This window comes from Euprymna scolopes, chromosome 15 (genome assembly GCF_053919585.1).
Source record: "Euprymna scolopes isolate OS-2025 chromosome 15, ASM5391958v1, whole genome shotgun sequence".
In the NCBI taxonomy this organism is placed as follows: Eukaryota; Metazoa; Mollusca; class Cephalopoda; order Sepiida; family Sepiolidae; genus Euprymna; species Euprymna scolopes.
In genome coordinates, this window is record NC_136496.1 from 81,787,773 (window position 1) to 81,807,092 (window position 19,320).

The 19,320-nt window shown below is 33.4% G+C and overlaps 1 protein-coding gene and 1 pseudogene across 1 annotated transcript in view; both read right to left on the reverse strand.

Moving 5' to 3' along the window:
• The window catches only part of LOC145293945 (uncharacterized), a 275,485-nt gene that overhangs the window by 198,522 nt on the left and 57,643 nt on the right, over window positions 1-19,320 (reverse strand). The window lies entirely within an intron of this gene.
• On the reverse strand, window positions 15,060-15,176 carry LOC145294471 (5S ribosomal RNA; annotated as a pseudogene).

Consider the following 19,320-nt stretch of genomic DNA (forward strand, 5'->3'; position numbering starts at 1 on the left):
TAGTCAGGTTGTCTAAAGATACTGGCTTCCTGATTCCAAAATCACCAAACTTTAATGCCACTGTTTTTTATCTCCCTTTTGCAAAACTCAATCATGTTCAACAAAACCAAAAACAAAATAAACAATTTTCATCTATAAAACAAGACTAAACCCCAACCCCTGTCCCCTTACCAGAATATTGCATCATTGTGTCCATTTTACAAGTACTATAATACAATTTACTCTGACGAACTCAACACTTATGCCGCCCCCTAGACATAAATGCCCCTGATAAGTAGTAAAATTCCGACCCCCCATCCCTGTATAAGTCTCTAGGTGCTGAAAATCCTAATCTAATATAACATTTCTGATTTTTTAGATAAGGATTGGTTATGCGTATTATTTGGATTCATCAGACTACTGTTCTCATCCTGAGTGTGATTTTTACAACATTTCGGTCGATATAACCTCTGGCCTTCTTCTGCAAGTACCCGTATTACAGTGGTACTTGGAAAAATCAATTGTAAAAAGCGATATTCTCCTGAAGGCTGAAGTTTCCATCCTCAGTGTGGGCGATAGAAAAATATTATTGCGAATTACTTAAGACCTCTATCCAGTTATGGCTGATGGAACAAGAACACGCTACCCCCGTGAAGTAAATAAAGGGTTCCGCTCGAAATTCCGTTCAAATTCCTGAGTTCGACAGAAACATTCCCGAGTTCGACAAGGCATACCTAAAGAAGGTCGGAGGTTATATGGACCGAAACATGTAAAAATCACACTCAAGATGAGAACAGTAGTACGATGAATCCAAATAAGATGAATCATCTAATCTAATAGTTTCTACTCTCGAACTGCTAGGCTTTGGAATTCGATCCCTATTTTCTATTTGTACGAATATGTAGAAATCAAAATGTAATGTGAACAAACACCTCCCTACTATAGGTTAATAATATATAGTATCCTCTTACGACAATCTAATGATGGACTATTAAAAAACAACACTTTTTTTGAAGCTCATAGCTTTAATTGTATAAGTCGTATTTTCCATTTAATTTAAGAGGGGTTAGATTACTTTGGAGTATTCATGTCCGACTTCTACGAGATATTGAAGATCCCAAGGGTGTTGTAATATATCAGAACCGTCTGGGACAGTCATTCCGATGCTTTTAAGAACGACTTATTTTTTCAGATCCATGACACATATGATGACTGCTAATCTATAGGAGCGGAAGGGTGTACATTCTCCCTTCCCAATGTATTTTCTTTTCTAAAAAATGGATAATGTTGAACCAAGACGGATGACGATAATGCTAAAGTCTCAGGTGTTTATGAAACATTTCTTTGTTCCTATTCTTTCTCAAGAAGTCTCCACTGGGAACTGTTTAGCTAGAAGTACTACTGATCCTACACACATACACACGCACGCAAATCTCTCTCTCTCTCTCTCTCTCTCTCTCTCTCTCTCTATATATATATATATATATATATATATATATATATATATATATATATATATATAACAAATAAATGACACGGTCTATATTCCAAATTTCATGATGTTGACCATCTTGCAATTTATTCCTTTAAGGACGTTGACAATCACAATTATTAACAGCACCCGTTTCTTAGCGAAAAAATCATTCATTTAATTATTATATCAATCAATCAATCTATTCTGCCCTTAACTTCTCAGAAGAAATATCACGTATCAATCCATTAAAATAAAATAAAATGCATATGCTCATGATTATAAAATCCAAAAATTGGGAGAGAAATTGCAATTACCTTTTTTTTCTTATATATATATATATATATATATATATATATATGTATATGTGTGTGTGTATTCTTTCCAACGAAAAAAGGGTTTGAAACTAAACCATTTTTTCATAGAGTTTAAAAATTGAAAAATTTTGAACACTATATATATATATATATATATATATATATATATATATATATATATATATATAACATTTTAATCCGCTTTATATCTTCATTTATATCAAAAATATTACACCATTCGAAGTATTTAAATTAAGTAAGTTTCATATTTACGGATTTGAAATGTAAAGCTGTTTACAAAAAGAAATAGATTTTCTGAAGATTCGAAACCGAAAATAGTGTCTTATTTTCTTGGTAGCAGGGGGGGGTGACTGGCCTTACTTGGTCGTGAAATACGTTTAAATATATTTTTATTCATGCAGATTTCGTATTTATTATTACTGAGCCTATTCTTAATTGAATGTTATATTTTACCTAATATTACATGATAAAGGGCTGTCCCCTTTTCTTGTAAGAAAAAAAATAGGGAATTAGTTAAATGTAAATATGAAATAGGATAGTCAAGGATTCGAAATGGCGAAGCTAGATTTGGAATTGAAAATTACAATCATAAGTTAAAATAAATACAGAATGTTATTGAAATAAGGAATTGCAATTGTTTAGCTTACATATCTGTTATTGGAAAAGGAATGTAATGATGAAATTTGATTCTGTTATAAAAATAAAAATTAAAATAAGGAATTTAATTGTCAATTAAAATTGTAAACATATTACTCGAAAAATAGGTTACTGAACTTGTTGGGTCATGTCAGTGTGATGCATGTCATCCAACGTGTTCGGTGAGAACATGTTTAATCATGCGATGACGTGACGAGTTCTCAATATATGTAGAGTATTAGATGCAGTCTGGGAGAAGAGGAGAAGAGTCGGGGAAAAAGAACCGAGAGAGAGAGAGAGAGAGAGAGAGAGAGAGAGAGAGAGAGAGAGAGAGAGAGAGAGAGAGAGAGAGAGAGTCAGAGACGGCTACTGACGTCAAACTTTGGAAGCGAAAGGTTAGAGAAGAAAAATCCATGTAAAGAAACTTTGAATTCCTCGAGCGAAATCATGGACCGGTCATGAAATAAAGGACGTCATCATTTTTGTGTATCTGCGTCTTCGTGTTGTGATTCAACAGAAAAGGTATTGTCCATTTATATTATAAGAACTTTGTGAAAATCATCATCTCAAAAATAGGTAAGAAATAAATGTATCAATATTTATAGAAACACTCGCGTTCATACAGAACTGTCAAACGTATAAATGCCAAACGCACAAATTCTCGGTCTATCTATCTATATATCAAATCACCTCTCATTGTGTATTACAAGCTGTCGGATCTCCTGTATTATATGTATGTATCCTGTCGTTATATATAAGAACTGTCTCTCTCTTTATATATAACCCTGTTTATGTCTCCAATATGCTATCTCTTACAACATGAACATCTTAAGACATATGAACACTCAACACATGAACACTCCTAAGACTCTAATCTCTCACTAAGACGCTCCTAAGACGAACCTGAACAACAATACAAATAACACCATCTTAATAATAACACCACGTAACACTAATATATAGTACCTATTTCAAAAGTTAAAAAGAAATACTTGGATGTCATTAGCTAGAATCGTAACCAAAACATTTAGCGTTCTAGCCGCCTTCTCCAGCGTTTGAGCTAACCTACAAAGCAGATAAATAAGTTTTAAAATTTAGCCACTTTTAGCTATTATTGATTTTACGCATACGCAAACTAATGCAAATATGTTGCCAAATTCAAATGAATAACTTGCATTTCAACTTGACGACATATGATTTTACGCGTTATTCATCGATCCAAACAAAGATTTTATTCATTATAAACCATCCTTGTTGTATGATTACTATTTCCTGTTAATTTTAGTGTTATGCGACCAGTAATTTAAGAGTTTATCAGTTAAATATTTACACATACAGAGGTCTACTGTTATATTCATAGAGGTTTATTTTTCCTTATGCTTTCTTTTACCATTCCTGCTTTTCTGCATTTCTTCATAAATACCTACATATAATATTGGTAGCTTGATAATTTCGCCCGAGAATGAATTACAAAGATCCTAGCGCAGCTTACTTTCCATAAGTATATTTTACACCTCTCATGATAATTCAGAGTCATTAGTAATTAATTTGACGTAAGAAAATTTACTTTACATTTCAAGAGAAAGAAATCAATAACGCAATATACATAAACTACATATAAAAACACGGACGTCTTATGTTTTGAAATTAAAACCCTATATATAAGACAAAACAGTTTCAGCGTATTATTTTATTAGTTTGTTTTTAGTGTACTCTTATTAAACGTTTAACTTATTTTATACTATAATAACCATACTTATTGTATGGTTAAAACAATCAAGTATAAATTGTTCTAAGTTTGCTCTGATAGGCTGTTAACTATGCTGCGCTTTCAAATAACAATTTCCGCGATTAAATTCGATGCACAATAAACAAAATTTACTACTCCAAATTTGACACATTGCTGCCAAAAACTTCAAACTTGATGCTCTGCTAAAACCTGCTAAAATACAAAGTTCTACTGTCAAAAACTAAACTCCAAAATTCGACACTCTGTTGTCAAAACTCTAAACTCCAAAATAAGACGCACTACTGACAAATGTTTCTTATTTGTATATTAGGTGACACTCTCGCAAGCATCCATCATTTAAAGGGCAAAAATCTGTTTAAATGTATGTATGAATGTATGTATGTATGTTTGTATGTCTGCCAAAAACTTTCGGCAGAGGCGACAGATTTTCACGAGATTGGTATCATTTTGAAGCTTGACTCTTAGGACGACAAATATCGAAAAATTGGCTCAAAACATTAATTCTTTCATCCTCAACTGGGAACTTTTGTACAGAGAGGGTCGTTTTTTCTTTCGCTGGCATTTTTTTGCAAGTCATTCAAAGCTCGTTCTGTGATATGACCTTAAACTATATCCAATGGTAAGGCCCCAGCTTGCGGGCTTTGGGGAGTGTGGAGCAACCCTTCAATTGCCATTTCTCCCAGGGCCACTCTGACCTGGAGTGGTAGTACTTGTTAAGGTCCCAACTATGGATTAAATAGAAACCAACTTAAAAACAAATATACTCTATTAAAAAATTGTTCTTCAATATTACTGGATTCGGCATTAAATAACATGAAACGGGTTGATATGCCGTAAAACAAAATCAAAGAAAGAAACAAACAATCATTCAAAGCTCGCGTAAACGATGTTGCATTAAACAGGTTATGCCAATCACTTGTGACGTCACAACCACGATAGGCACATGGGTAGGATAGTTTTTTTTTCACCTGTTTTTCCTCTGGCGCAATACGGGTTTTTATTTTTCTCTCGCAATTCCCCCTCCTCTTTTTTTTTTTTTGCTCAATCAACAACGTTACACACATGTCCACTTTCTTTTCCGCCTTCGCGTTACGTGTTCGAGCCTACCTGCATATTAAAACTTTTTTTTTTTTTGCTCAACACACACCTACAAACACCTGGGCAAAGCCGGGCACTCAGACTAGTATAAATAGGAATTTTTTTCTCTTGTCCTCATCTATTTTGTCTGCACAGGTTTGTACCAATTTTTAAAGTGTTTAATCACAGAAAAGTAACTTACCTTGCCTTTGGTAGCATTTCAGACCACACATTGTTAACCTTTCAAAGATGTTTTTAAATAATTTTTATTTTAGACATAACATAAAACTACAGACATTTCCTTCAACACAAGCTTTAGTTGCTTGTTTACGCCTGCCTCCAAATTAATATTGAAACTATCACGGCTACCTGGCGTTGTCCGGGAGCATGAACAATGAAATAGAAGCCTTAAAATGTGTGTGTAAATTTTTTTTTTGTTTTCAAATTTCTTCCCCACTCTCTCTCTCTCTCTCTCTCTTTCTCTCTTTCTCTTTCCTTGTAGATTTTTCTATTCCACACTTTCTATTTCTATCTTTCTCTTTATACATTCTCTCTTTCCCCCCACTCTCTCTCTCTAGTTTTATCAATTTACCCCTCTCTATTTCTCTCTAGATTTATCTATCCCCTTTCTCTATTTCTATTTCTATCTACCGTCTTTCTCCCTCCCCCTGTATCACCTGTTTTCTCGCTTTCTTGTATTTATATTTTGATGTTATTCAAATTTGCCGGCTTTTATATTTTATCCGCTAAGCTATTTTCTCTTTGTTTAATGATTTCAGCATCAAAGTAGGAGTGACTATCACCCACAGTGTAATACATCTTCATCCTTTGACCTAAATTACCGTAAATAAAATGCAGCATTAATGTAATTAAGATAAATTCGTTTTAATTACTACACTGCGGCTGATGAAAAAGACAATTACTAAAATTTGGTTTAGGATAAAATTTATATAAAGAACTAAAATAAAGACAATCATTTTTTTCCATGAGATATCTTGAATATATATATATATATATATATATATATATATATATATATATATATATATATATATATATATATATATATAGCAAATCGTCCTTTAGATTTTTTCTTTTTGCCTTAAATTTAATATATTTGCATGATTACATTTCATGTTTATCTTATGGGAGACAACGGGTGCATATTCATTAAAGTAATAGAAATAAATTTAATTTCGTGCAAGTATTTCTTCACATAAGTCGGCAATAAATAACACAATTATTTCTGGTCAGTTTACCATGCTACATCAGGCACTATAGGCACACGTGTGCTCGTGTCTTTAACTTAAAAAGGGACGGTTATAATATATCATTAAAATGATTAAATGTATACTGCAATTAAAAGTATTTGTCTATGCAGTATTTTTAGAAGGAAATTCTAAAAATACTGCATAGACAAATACTTTTAATTGCAGTATACATTTAATCATTTTAATGATATATTATAACCGTCCCTTTTTTTATCGATATGTCACTTGAACTCCTTGTGCTTATTTTTTGACGGTATTTAGCACTATCACATCCACCATAACCCCGATTCGATCGCTCTATTGATTGATAGTTTGAGGCAATAAGAAAAGGAGAGTATAAAGATATAAAAATAGTGCATTATAAACAGAAGATAATATCACCTACAAGTACTTACCTGTAGGAGTGAAGGCGAAAGAGAGACACAGTCTGTATATTGAAAGAGAAAGAGAGAAACAGAGAGAGAAAATGAGAGAGAGAAGAGGGAGGAAGAGAGAAAGAGAGAGAGAAGGGAAAGGAAGAGAGAGAGAAAAGAGAGAGAAGGGGAAGGAAGATAGAGATAGAGATAGGGAGAGAGAGAGGGAAGGAAGAGAGAGAGAGAGAGAGAGAGAGAGAGAGAGAGAGAGAGAGAGAGAGAGAGAGAGAAGAAAATGAGATATAGCGAGCAGAAATAGACTAGTTTTGTTTTACTTTTTATGCAAACTCACTTTTCACAATTCAAGTAATCTACCTGAGTTCAATGGATGGCCCAATGGGTCACAGCTGGTCTCGCATATACATAATACTGAAGATGATAAAAAACTGAGGGAGATAATTAGATTCATACCAGTCTAGTTTATCAGAATGCCCTTCAATATTTTGTTTTTCCACAAAAAAACAAAAATCTTAAGAGTTGATATGCCGCAAAGCAATCATTTCTAACACAAATTTGTTAATCATTTTCGTTCTTTGTTTGTAGAAATTATTTTCATTTTCCCAAATATGGTGGAGTGACAATATTTTTTTCTAAAATTGGCGACTTTTAAAGTCAAAACAAACAACTTGTTTTTCGCTAGTTTGTTTTGTTTTCATTACTCGATTGAGTGCTTTCTACGAGAATATTTCCTAATAATAACAATAATAATAATAATAACAATAATAATAATAATAATAATAATAATAAAAGAAAGCAAATTTTTAATTAACATCCGAAATGCAGAAAAAAGTTTTCTTTTCCATTAGTTTGTAACACAATGATATCATTTATTATATACGACATAATCACGTAGACACACCGGTTCTGACTAGATTACTAGAGTTAAGCAACGTTGAATCTGATCAGTACCAGATGGGTAATCAATTTGGGAATACCAGGCGCTGTATGTAGGGGACTTCGACACCTCCCTGCAAAGGTTGCAAAAGCCTAACGTCATCATCTCCCTAACGAGGATATGCATGCGACTTGGGACTGTTTTCATGCTCTCATGAAACTTCCTCATTCGGAGTAAGACAGTTAAACTCGCATTAGTGATAGGTTATGAATGAAAAAACCGAAGAGTGAAAGCACTAATCAGACTTTCATTGTATAGATGCGAAAGGAGCTGGGATCTTAGGGAGGCTTATAGCCACTTAAGTTCTAGTGAAGACCACTGGTCATTCTCAGACGAGAAATCAATGATAGACGACTGTTGCGATAAAGCAAATTCATTTGCGAAGGTTATCGAAAGAGGTGAATCGTACTGGTAATCTGGGGAGACTTGCTGTTATCCAGACTCCAGGGAATACTATCGGTTTGTTGTCAGTAAGCAATCTTTGACAATAACCTTTGTGAAAACTTCTAGTGATTGAAAGAATGATTAGTAGAACCGCGTGGGCATTCTTTGTTTATTTTCTTCAGTGATTGACATAGGAAAAAAAAAATTTCTAGAAATATTATGCAAATTTTTTTTTCTAATTTTGATTTCAAATTAAAATATTTACAAGGCAAACGATAATCAAAGATTTAAAAATTATTATTTATCGGATTCAGACTCTACTCAACAACATGCGTCAACAAAAAACGGGGGTATATTTTGCTGTAACCACGAGTGGGATACCCTTCGCAGTTAATACCTGCCGAATAAAGAGAAAAAAAGTCTTTGAAAAAAGAGTGATGCCATCGAAAGTGTCAGACTTAAATGATTCTATTCATTTAACTATAGCTGAAGTGCCCGACGTTGCCAGGTTGTATTTGATATATTTAAGTATTCCGTCCTCATACATAATGTTCTTGTGATTAAACGAAATATTAATTTATAATGGCTTCTATTTCCACTCTCCAATGAGGTAGGAGCAGTAGATGCGTTTTATTTTATAGAGGTCTCGCCAGTAATCGTAATCTTCTTTTCTAGTTGAATTTTTTAATCTTTCAGTCCTTTTTCTTTCAAAATATGATGTAAGAATTGCGTCTATTTTATCTCAGGAAAATCATTTTTTTTCCAGTCCTTCATTCATATCTTTGATTATTCATTGTAAAAGCTTTACAACAAGAACTCATCTTATTAACACCACTACAAAGACTTTTCATTTCTTACTTCATATGCCTTACATCACATGAGATTTCCATGAACAGAGTTTCCTTTCCAGACTTTCCATCCGTAGAAAACGTCAACACAAGATTATTTTCATGGGGTTTAGAACATGATAATCTTTAAATTTTATGTCAATAAAAATTTGCCATGAAGCGCTTTGTAATTATTAAATCTTAATCATTATTTTTCTTCTTTTCATAATATTAAAGTATCAATTTAATAATTAGTCCTTATCCTTGAGTTGGAGTTTTGCCTTGCTGAGTAGTGAATCATTATTGATAAAAACTCTCTGTATAATTTATTGTTGATGATATTCCGTTTAAAATACATTTATGTAAATTTTATCATTATTATTAGGTGATACGATCCACAGAAAAGGATATATACTGTTGAAATAGCTGAGCGGCCTTGCTTCAGTTCAAGTAATAAGACTGATATGTCGCTGTATGGACGAATAGGTAGACGTAAAGATAGTGGTATGAGGCGTTGTGCTATTCGACATTTTTCCCAGAATGCCTCTCCCATCCGGTTTCTATGGCTTAAACAGCCAATCACAATATTACGAGGAAAAAAACACGGATGTACTTATATTCATTACATCACATTACATCATTAAGCAAGACTTTCCTTTCTTGTCTCATAAAATAATTGTCGTTGCCAAATAACTATTCTTAAAATAAATACGTTTCTTCAGTATTTATTAGAAATTCCAACAATTCATATTTTTTAAAGCAATAAATATTTCTTTTTAACATGAAAAAAACATAATTGTTAGTTAAATATTTACTTTTAAATAAATAAAACGAGAGTTTTAACAGTTTAATTTAATTCATTGTGACAGTTTCGATGGTTTACAAAAGAAATATTAAGCGATTGGTCTATCTAATCTTAAAAAAATATGTGACAGATGATAACGCATGTACGAGCAGGGAATTGTTATAGTGTACTATCATAAAGATACACCACCTGCTCGCCATTTATTCGTAAATTTTCAACACATGCAAACGCTCTCATTTTCAGAAACATACCAGCCATTAATTTGTGTTATTTGGATTATTCGGACTGCTATTTCCATCTTGAGTGTTATTCGCACAACGTTTTGGCCGGTGTAACATCCAACCTTCTTCCTTTAGAATACGCCATTTGTACAGGAATATGAAGTGGTTGGTCATTTTTGATAGTTTTTCCAGTTTCGTATTAACAAGCGTTCGTACCAATTTGATATTATTTTTCTCAATTTTTAAGATGAGGTTTGATAATTTGGATTATTTGAGCTACTAATCTCATCTTGGGTGTTATTCGCCCAACGTTTCGATGTTAGAAGGTCGGAGAGTTACATCGATCGAACCGTTGTGAAAATAACGCAAGATGAGAGTAGTAGTTCGAATAATGAAAATAATGTAAATTACCAATCCTCACCTCAAAAATACAAAGGCTAATAATTGCATTTCCTAACAAAATTCAATCAAATATTAATTAAACTATGCAAGTTTGGAGAAAAGAATCATGTCTACATTGAAAGATTCATTTTGTCAGATATTTAATTGCGCTCGACTTTACCGAAAAAATTAATTTAGTAGATACAAACGATGTCCTTACAAGAAGAAGAAAAAGCGATAAAATAAATGCATAAAAAATGGGTAATAAAAAGAATCATTTTACTTAGAAAGATGATATTTTGAAATTAAAAAAAGACACAAAAAACATGAACGCATTAAAGACCAATATAAAATTAAATAACACGACGATGTATAGCATCATTCATCCACAAGATCATACTAGCAGATGTATCCCGCGTTGCCCGGTATTAAACCTAACGATAAATTCCTTAAACAAAAACGAAAAACAAAACAAAATAAAAAACAACAACAAAAAAAAACAGAAGGAACAGAGACATGTTCATGCGAGTATTATGTTTTCTCTAAACAGTTCACTTCTTTTAACTAAAAAAACCCAAACAAAACTCGAGCTGAGATCGAAACCAAAACCTAAAGATGAGGCAAGTACGATAAACGTTAGGCCAGCATGTCACGATCTGTAAAAACTGTTTTCTAACCAACTTATTCTTAACATAAGGAAGCTGTCATGTGAACAATTCGCGCATGCGCATTCATGAAACAGTTAACACACAGATAAAAATCCGATAACCTCCAAGTACCAATTTTTAATCTTGACCCCTTAGAAGCCCTTTTTTTGAGAGGGGGGGTGAAAACTGATTAAAAAGTTTTCCACGTGTCTGAATACTCTATATACCGAATTTTAAGTGTGTAGATAAAAAATTCGTTGAGTATATAGGTTAAGAGTTGTCCTCACACATCCTTACTTTTACAGATATATAGATCAGGTGTAAGGCATATTTGATGGATCATAATGCACACGCTATTGTTATTTTCATGACACTGTTTGGCTGAGCTTCAATCTATGGTTTCTCTGCAAACCATTCACGACAAAAACCGAGCTACAATCACTATCAATAGTTTCCTTATTTCTCTCCCTCCGCCCTCTGTCTCTCTCTATTTAAAACCAAACAAAACTTCCATGAGCAATGTTTCTTTCTAAGAACTGTCCGTCTGCTTTCAAACAGAGTAAAACATGGCTGTTTTCAAGTCCGATGTAAATACATTCTTGTGGAGCTGTCCTCCAAAAATAATCACGTTATGTCTAATCACCACCAGCATTAACAATCATCACGGTGTTGTCTCACCGTTCATTCTACGTTCATTTAACCATTATTATCGAGAAGCTTTTGGGTCTGGATAAGTGGTATTTTCCCAGGAAAAAATATCACAAGATAGATAGGTAAACATATAAACAGAAAAGCCAAAGAAATCAATTAAGGATTCAATATTTCGATGTAAATCAGTGCTTTATGAAGAAACTCAAAAGGGGAGTTAATCTCTATGCATTGGATGCCATGGTTAGAATAAGAAGCAAAAAAAAAAATGCACTTTAACAGAGTACGAGCGAATTTTAAAATCGGCAATAATGAGTTATAGGTGGTTGGGAGGCTATTTATCAAATATTTGACTCCAAATTAGTCTATAAACAATTTGTATAGACATTTGAAGATATTTAGAAGCATCTCTACAATTATATAAATGCAACTTTGTCTGTGTGTGTGAGTTCGTTTCTTATAGACTACGAAACGGGCGAACAGATTTTCTTTAAAATTTACAGAACTTTAGTGTATAAGTCTGGGAGTGATCTTAGTTAAGCTTTGGCTCATAATACCCTCGATAATTACCAATAATCGATAATCAAAACCGTCGTTTTAATTGATCTATCATCGGTAAAGCCATTTGTCCCATGTCGTCGCTTAGCAACAATAATAGAACAACGGGCCGTGAAAATTCTACTCTAGGTAAATTGATAGCGTTTTTTTTATTTTGCATGACGTGGTCTGTAGGTTCAAACTCCGCTCATAAATTTCTTATTTTTTTTTCATTAACTGCAAAGAATTTTATAAGACTTGAAAATTCACATTTTTTGCATGACCGGTAGGTTAAAACCCCGCACGTAAATTTTTTTTTTTTTTCGTTAACTAGTTATGAAATAATTTTATAAACGAAACCATAAGTTTTCTAGAGTTTAATGTAGAATAACATATATTTTGGACCAAGTTACTGCATGGGGGACATGTGAAGCTTCCTTCCGGGCGATTTCAAGAATTTCGATGACAATAAAAATACAGGGGTGTGAAATATTCGTTGATCATCATTCAATCCCGAACAACGTCGGGTTTCCTTGCTAGTTATGCATACAAATATTAACTAAAAAAAAAACTGAAGTTGAAACTAAATAATCCAGAAAGAGTTGATATGCCAAAACAAAAAGCAAAAACAAAACAAAAAAAGAAAAAAAAGAAAAAAGTAAAAACAAAAAAAAAAAAGTAAAAACAAAACAAAAACAAAACAAAAACAACAAAAAAAAAACAAAAATACAAAAACAAATGCAAAACAAAGACAAATAAATTCTACAAAAGGGGGTTAAGAATATTTAAGGGAGATAAAACGTAATATCCGGGGAGATCAAATCAACGACCGCACACGGAGCAATCTTATCAACACTGACAAGATATTCTACTCATAATCAAACACTACGGCACCAGATTGATTGCGAAGACAATGACGTAACGAGTTGTTAAAGATGCAATAATCATTGAAAGCAAGACGATACCATCATTCCCATTTAAAAGGCTTCAGTTTTCTCTTTTTGCTTGTACATTTTTATTAACGATCACTAGAACACAAAGGCAACCACTCAATGTTTTGCATATGTTGTAAAATGCACACATCTGTTTACAAATAAAGGTCACAGAAAAAAAAATATTGTCTTAAATGGCAAGAAATATTCCTCTGTGCAAAATTTACTTTCCTTAATTTTTTTCTCAATCTATATATAAAGAAAATTCGTCTGTGTGTCTGTATTTACTTTTACTTGTAGCGGCTATAATTCTGGTCGATTTTTGCTGTCTTCCTCCTGAGCACGAACTGCATCTTGTACTATCGAAGTTAATTTTCGTCGATATTGGGCCAGGTCGATTATAACCGGTGAACCAAATGCAGGAGAGATTAAAACAATTGCACTTAACGGGACGGTTAGAATCTTAAAAAGATTTCTCGGTTGGAATATATGAGTGAATAGTCCACAATACATTGCAGTCTATATTGGACTGTAGAGAACCTTCTGTTGAGTTTATAAAATTATTTTATACATATATGTTAGCTTGAATTAAACGTTAAAATACAAAAGTCATGTAATATGCTTCGATTGTGCTCTAAACAGAAACAGTCAGTTCGAACGTATACCTGTCATATCAAAGACTTACTGTTGATTTTATATGGCTCGCCTTACTGGACATACGGTGATAATGGCTTGAATTAAAGTTTAAAATGAAAAAGTCAAGTATTATACTGCAATTGTGCTTGAAACAAAATATTCATTTCAGACGCACCCCTGTCATATCAAAGAAGTACTGTTTTATATATGTCACGACTTGTGTTGTAATAAAACTTTTCAAATGCACTTGTGATGTTAGGCTGTGTAAGGTGTTATCTTTGGTTAAAATCGTCTATTCCTTCTTTCATTGGATTATTTCAATTATCGATTATCAATACTTATCGAATAGATTCCGATATAAAACCTATCTAAGAACAGTGCCAGGTACATAAAGTTCCTTGGTGTGAAATTTCATTAAAAGTCAGCCCAGCTGTTTTTGAATGCATATGGAACATACTTACACACGCAGTCGTATACACAAAGTTCCTTTTATATAATTGTATATTCAGTGTGACACAAAAAAAAACGGACCCTAACTCTAATTAGGCCCTGTTTCTTAGTGTTTTGTCCGAATGAAATGAAACTTTGGCCATAACTAGTTTATTATATTCAAAACATTACATCAAAACACTAGGGTCTTTGGTTTTTTTCTCCGTTCTACAGCATATGTTCTAGATGGCCTCCATTTAGCTTTTGTTTTTTTGGGGTCACCCTGTATATGTCGTAAATCTATCTCACTTGCTGTCTTTTTAATTATAAAGCGAGGCTCGCTGTTTGTTTGTTTGTTTGTAAACAAACTAGCAGCTCGAGCACTGTAAAAGCGATTGGCGAATGTTTATTTAATGGATATTGGAGTAGACCTCTGCGAGCATTGATCCTTGGTCCAGTGGTTAGAACTGCCGACTATTAATGCGATGGTTGTAGGTTCAATCCACGGCGAGAGAAAGATGCTAGTCTAGCCGCACTGACGATTGTGATACAACAAAACAGTACAGAATGTGGATGACTATATATATATATATATATATATAGCAGGCTCCTTCAGTCTTGGACAGACTATGGATACCCACGAAGGGTTGTTTGCGCATAAATTTTTTTGTGGCAGGAGGTGCGCAAACTCCAACCACACCTCTCCTGAGACGACTTTGTTAAATACCAGTGACAAGTGAAATACAGGACGACTGGAAACAAATGCCGAGATAAGCGGAGAGCACATACAGCGCCTAGAATTCCCAAATGGTCACCCATCTGGTACTAACCAGGCTCAACGTTACTTACCTTCAGTGATCTGACGAGAACCGGTGTGTCAACGCGATTATGCCATATATATATGTGTGTGTGTGCATAAATATGGGTATGTATTCCTGTATTATTATGTAGACTTGGTAAAAGGACCACTTATTTCTCTCATTTTGTAAGTTTCTTAGTTGATTTTTTACAAGGATACAAGAAAACCCAACTCTTGATGACAATCACGAGAAGAGAAATTACAAAACGTAAAAGTTTCATAATCTCTTTGATAGGACAGGTACGCGGTCGAAATAAATGTTTCTGTTTCGAGCACAACGATACACTGATACTTGACTTCTGCATTTTAACTTCAATTCAAACAAATAAACAAATATTTTTTTTATATAAAATCAGCAGTGTGCAATGTAGACCACAATGTATTGTGGAATAAGTTATTGCAGGGAGGTATGTGAGTTTCTTCTAAGTGAATCGCGACTAGAGCAGACAATCGATTTGATTGACAAAGAGGGAATTTCACCGATTTTGATAACAATACGTCTAAAGCATTTGTTGATCCCCATTCAAGCCCAGGTAACGTTGGGTTTCCCTGCTAGTATATATATATATATATATATATATGTGTGTGTGTGTGTGTGTGTGTGTGTTGTACATGTGATAGCCTGAGTTCGTATTCTCATTCGTATGAAAGGATAAAACGTGTTGAAGCAGAATGATCATGACGAAAGAAGGAATGTTTGATTTGGTTGCATCAAGTTCAAGGAAGCGCAAACTGTGAACTAACAAATAATTTGAAATAATTTAAAAAGAATAAAAGGAATACTGGAGGATATGAAGCCATTAGAAAGGGCAAAAACATCAGATGAAACCTTTGCGCACAAAAGAAAGAGGAAATTAAAATCTTTAAATCCTTAATCGTGAAGGAAGATACTATAGGCATCTCTATATAGGAAAATTTACAACACACACACACACACGCACGCGCTCGCACACACACACACACACACACACACACACACACACACCAATATATATTTTTTATTTGTTTTTACATAAGCTTTAATATGTGGCTACACATTCATGAGCATATTTCGGCTGGCTAGCTACTAGTAAGTAGATACCTCTTCAGACAATATAGTTATACAAAAGTTAAGCTATATCGTCTGAACAGGTCTCTAGTTATTAGTAACTAGCTGACCTAAATATGCTCATAAAAGTCTAGCGATAGAATAATGCTTATGTAAAAAAAAAAAATATGTCTTGCCCTACGTTGGTATTGCACACTCTTGTATTAACCTCGTTAAAACTTCATTGGTTTCTTTTTCCTCTAGAAAATTATTAACTTGGAGATATATATATATATATATATATATATATATATATATATATATATATATATATATATATATATATATATAACTGAACGTCTATGTGTGTGTCTGGTCAGGAATAGGCTCCTATATGGTAGACTATTATAGAAAACTGATCACATATAATGATAGAAGATGTATCGAGACACAGGAATGGGTATGTTTGATCTGGCATGATGATGATTCATTAAAATTGAGGGGTCTGCGTACGCGCCTGGTCCACAAAGTATGGAAATAAAAAATGAAAAAATTAAAAAAAAAAACGTTTACAAGTGTTTTTGATATAGATGTACATAATAATACTTTGATAAGTATGTTTTAACTTAAATAGGGATGGTATAATAAAATTGTGGGGGTATATATATATATATATATATATATATATATATATATATATATATATATATATATATATATATACCAGCAGTTCCGCCCGGCTTTGTTCGGGCCCTATGTACTGTTCATAACTTTATGTGTATATGTATATACATGTATTAAACAGTTGTAATCATGTCCAGGTAACCTACATCTAAAATTTCAACCGTTTAAACCTAAAATTGACGGAGGATTTTGATAGAGTTTGCAACGGTCAACTCTTTATGCTTTTATCTCTTGGCCGCCAAATGTTCGCCTCAAAAGTGATTACAAAGTTTGCTGCATGTCTGAATACCCTTTATGTAAAATTTCAAATTTTTAAAGCTAAAATTAGCTGAATAATTTGCTAGAGACCGCAAAGGTATTTTTTTTTTAATTTTGACACCTTGACTGCCAAATTTTCGGCTAAAAACCGATTAAAAAGCTTGCCCTATCTCTGAATACACTTTATGTAAAATTTCAAACGTTTATACCAACAATTGGCTGAATAATTTGGTAGAGACCGCTGAGGGCAAATTATTTTATACTTTGACCCCAATTCTGACCCCTTACCATTTTTTGTTACGGGCTCAAATCAAATTAAAAAAGTTTGATCCATATCCAAGAAACCTACATCTAAAATTTCAAGTATTTAGAAACAAAATTGGCAAAGGGATTTGGTAGTGTTTTCAAAGGTCAAATCGTTGAACTTTGGCCCCTTGACAGCTAAATTTCTAGCCGAATACCAAATAAAAAGATTTTCCCAAATCTCAATAGCCCTTGCATCAAATCTCGAGTCTGTAGACTGAAAATTGACAGAGTAATTTTGTAGTGAAATGTACACACACACACACACACACACACACACACACACATACACACACACAGAAAATTTCACTTTCACACACACACATATATATATATATTGTTTTCTTGGGCTTTACATATAATCTTTGTATGAGATTTATTGATTGTGTTTTTACTTGGGGGTTACTGCTTATTAAAGCCCCCAACTACTCTAAGAAGGAGTTAATAAATATAAGGAAGATACTGAGGCAACATGGTTACTGATCGTGGAACCTAGATTGGGCTGGTTTATTTTACAACAAGACTCAATAAGATCTTATTTATATCGGACTAGTGCGGGGTGGTGGTGGCTTAGTCCGGTCGTAAAATGCACTTAAATATGATATTTTAATTTGTCCAGATTTCGTATATATTACTATAGAATCGTGATTTCAAAAGTAAAAAAATAAGTATTTGTATGGCATCAGCTAGAATTGAAACTAGAATACAAAGCTAGTAAGAACAACACTGTACCAACGTGACACGTACTTGAACTGATTAAAAATTAAAAATAGACTAAGATGAATGTACAAAATGCATACAGATTTTTTTCAATTTTCACCCACTTTTTACCTCTTAAAAACTATTTAAACCAGCTAAAGACCCATAAATAAACGGCCCATAAAAGTCCAATCATTTGAGGCCCCTAGCGCCGCTCTGTGACAATTAGTTTCGGAGGAGTTAGAGTTTTAAAATATAGAGAAAGACAGGCAAACGTATAGCCTTTTATATATTAGATTTGAAAACAACCATGTTGCAGTTAGCTGGAAAGCAAGTCTGTGATATTGTGTTCCCCAGACGGACAGTTCTAGGAAACAAACTATGCTAATGGAATTTTCGTTTAGCTTTAGGCACAGATCGTGAGGGGAAACTCTTGGCGGTTTTTGTAGCCAGACGAGTATTTGTTGCAGTGTGGACTACAGATTGAAGCTCAGTCGAGCACCTGTCAGTGAAATAAGCGATAAAGCTGAGACGGACACGCAACTTCTCTTCTGTGAGAAAGTGAAAGTAGAGAGGCGAAAAGGCCAATACATTTCGAAGACGGTTTCTACATTGTTAAAGCAGGAAAGCGTACTCTGGGGAGCTCCTACCCAATTAATAAATCAGTTTTAATTTCCCTTTCTTTAATTTACCAATATACGGTACAATCACGTTGACAGATTACCGAAGTTAAGTAATGATGAGCCTGGCTAGTACCAGATGAGTGACCATTTGGGAATGCTAAATTGGTATCTGGGGGCACCTTTAACTCGCGAGATGAGGTACACTACCGGACAAAGAGGTAAAGCAAAGGGAAACTACCGTCTTTACTTGTCTTGTCCGAGGTCACCATCCCTCTACAATTTGGAGAGCCACTGCATGCAGTTTACTAATTAACCATAATATAGTATATTTTTATTGTGTTTTTTTTTTTATCTTACCAGACTTCAGATAAACTCATCTAATCTAAAGAACTGTTTTTTGCGCTATTATATATATATATATATATATATATATATATATATATATATATATATATATATATATATAAGATAGCGCAAAACACAATGCTTCGAAGCTGTTAAAAATATGAATTCCGGGACAAAAATGGCCACTCGTTTTAATTGTTCCACATTCGTCTTCTAACTCTTCAACTTTTAGAATTAAAACAAAG